This window comes from Acipenser ruthenus, chromosome 11 (assembly GCF_902713425.1).
Source record: "Acipenser ruthenus chromosome 11, fAciRut3.2 maternal haplotype, whole genome shotgun sequence".
NCBI classification, from domain to species: domain Eukaryota; kingdom Metazoa; phylum Chordata; class Actinopteri; order Acipenseriformes; family Acipenseridae; genus Acipenser; species Acipenser ruthenus.
Window position 1 is genome coordinate 18,420,657 of NC_081199.1, and position 2,839 is coordinate 18,423,495.

General features: G+C 35.2%; 1 long non-coding RNA gene across 1 annotated transcript; it reads left to right on the top strand.

Moving 5' to 3' along the window:
* The first annotated feature begins 1,624 nt into the window (after nucleotides 1-1,624).
* LOC131739314 (uncharacterized) lies at nucleotides 1,625-2,452 on the top strand. Its single transcript, XR_009330479.1, has 3 exons — nucleotides 1,625-1,837; nucleotides 1,928-2,155; nucleotides 2,271-2,452. It is a non-coding gene; the product is annotated as an uncharacterized LOC131739314 (long non-coding RNA).
* The last annotated feature ends 387 nt before the right edge of the window (nucleotides 2,453-2,839 follow it).

The window sequence follows — 2,839 nt, forward strand, 5'->3', positions numbered from 1 at the left end:
GATTGTTTAAAAATGTAATACCGTTTGTTGTCTGATGTTTAAAAAATGTTTTTCTTAGTACTCGTTTTGGCTGTATTTTTTTAGACTTTGATTGATGTTACCAATAGGTTCTGTGTATTATTGTGCTTATTTTTAAAACCACGCACGATGTGTTTAGGTTAGGGAATAATATTTTTCTGTTAAAAAAAAAAAAAATTAAAAAAATGCTGCAGTATTAAGCATGCCGCAGACTTGTGTCTGTATCTCGTTTTTAATATGCTCCCATCGGTTTCTAATTATTTTCAAAAATAAATATTGTATGAAAGGCGTATTTGAAAGCAAAAACTAATGTTTTTATATAAATAAAAGTATTTGATAGTTTCACTGCGCCTACATCTTTGAGTGTAAAAAAGACGCGAGGCCATGTCTAATTGATCGTTCTGTGTATTCAAACGGGGGTAGACAGATCTTTTGAAAAAAAAAAAAAAACATAATCAATAGAGTGAAGGTAGGGGTAATGGCTAATCTAATTATGCCTCCTTCAGGTAACAGTATTTTTTAAAACAAAAACTTATTTTAGACTTTGCTAGATGTTACCAATAGGTTCTGTGTATTATTGTGCTTATTTTAAAACCACGCACGATGTGTTTAGGTTAGGGAATAATATTTTTCTGTTAAAAATGTTTAAATGCCGCATTATTAAGCAAGCCGTCTACTGCCATCTGCTGTTCGAATTGAATATTGCAGTGGCTGTATTATTAAGCAAGCCGTCTACTGCCATCTGCTGGTCGAATTGAATATTGCAGTGGCTGCATTATTAAGCAAGCCGTCTACTGCCATCTGCTGGTCGAATTGAATATTGCAGTGGCTGTATTATTAAGCAAGCCGTCTACTGCCATCTGCTGGTCGAATTGAATATTGCAGTGGCTGCATTATTAAGCAAGCCGTCTACTGCCATCTGCTGGTCGAATTGAATATTGCAGTGGCTGTGCCCTGGATATGTGTGAGGTCCTCTAAAAACGATTTAAAATGTAATTTGGACATTGATAGATGTTACCAATATGTTCTTTGTATTATTGTGAACATTTTAAATCCTATATACTTTATTTATTTATTTATTTTTTTATTTTTTTATTTTTTTATTTTTTTTATTTTAGCACTGTTCTTATAACGCAATCACCCTCAGATTTCACAGCTGTGTCGTGTGAGCTCCTGCCCGGTTCTCTCTGTACAGCATCCCAAGATTATAAAATATTTTCAGAAATTATAAGCAATATTAGTAAGTCTTTTTTATTTATTTATTTATTTTTTCTGACCCTTTTAACTTATTTATTTATTTATTTATTTATTTATTTATTTATTTATTTTTACAGCTAAATATTCCTCTGACGCTTCAGCAGTCGACGATTCATTCCATTTCCTGGCCGATAACATATGTAGCCCCAGTCAGGAACATCTTGTAGTGGCTGAGTTAGAGGCTTTAGTAGATACTAATATCAGTAAGTGTTGTTTTTTCCTCTCAGAGTTTTAATGTTTCTGTGTGTGTGTATATATATATATATATATATATATATATATATATATATATATATATAAATGCTGCTCTTCTCTAATACAATTTTCTTTTTAAAAACTATAGATGCCGCACCTCTTTCAAAGCCTGTCAAGGATGTACAATTAAACCCTTCAGATCCTGATAAAGTCTGGACTTTGGAAGACTTTGTTGTCAACAAACCAGGCCCCCCCATTAAGGGTAAACTAAGTGCTAGGAAGCCTCCAGCACGCCCTAAAAAAGACTCTCATGGATCAGCAGTCACCCCTAAAGATCGCTTTATAAACCCCCTGGCAAAATCTCATGGTGCGTGTATTAATACTTATTTATTTATTTATTTATTTATTTATTTAAAGCGCACATCTCAATAAGTCTCTTTGTTTTTATCTTATACAGCCCCACAAAGGAAAAAGTCTTGTAGACCCGGAGCAGTTGGAGCACCCCCAACACTGCCCAGTTCCTCCAAGTTATGCAAAACCCCAGCAGCCCCTGGTGATGCAGGGTTCAAGAGAAACCTAATTACTGACATTCCTAAGAAGACTCCTACACATCCTAAAGAAACCATACACGCCCCGGTAGAAACCCCTACAACCCATTTCAACTCTTCTAGAGACATCTCTCACGGTACGTATATTAAGACCTCTTTCTTTATTTATTTATTTATTTATTTATTTATTTTTTAAAAGCGGAGGGTTTTTTTTGCCAACTCTACAAGCCTGTATGTCTTTTTCTTATTCAGCCCCACAAAAGAAGAGAGGACGTACCCTCCGATACTCTTGCGCATCCCCTGTTTTACCTGGAAGCTCTAAGATCTACAAAACCGCTGAAAGGATATTAATCATTGATGACCCCCGTCTGAAGAAGGTCTCTGTAGCTACCCAGACTGATTCACCGCCGTCCCTTGTCTCAGATAATCTTAACCGTCTCAGCCTTATCTTACAACTCCTAGAAGGTAACATTGAACAACTTATACCTGTGTTAAGATCATTAAAAAACATGTCTGATAAAAAATGACTAAAAAAGATAGAATGAAGAGGGACAATGCTGCCGATGTTCATACCCTGCTTAATGCTAAAAAGACTACTGTTAACACCTCTCTAAGACCTGTTCTAGATGATGCATCTAATTTAGATCTTAGCAATAGTTTGGTAACTGATTTAAATTGCCCTCCTTGTAATCTTGAAGATATAACACAACTGGTTTCTGAAACGTGTGCAAACATTCCATTACCTGATTTGGATGAAGAAACCCCCCCATGTACTCCTATTACTGTAAAAGTTGAAAGCTCTGTAGTTAATCCTTTGTATG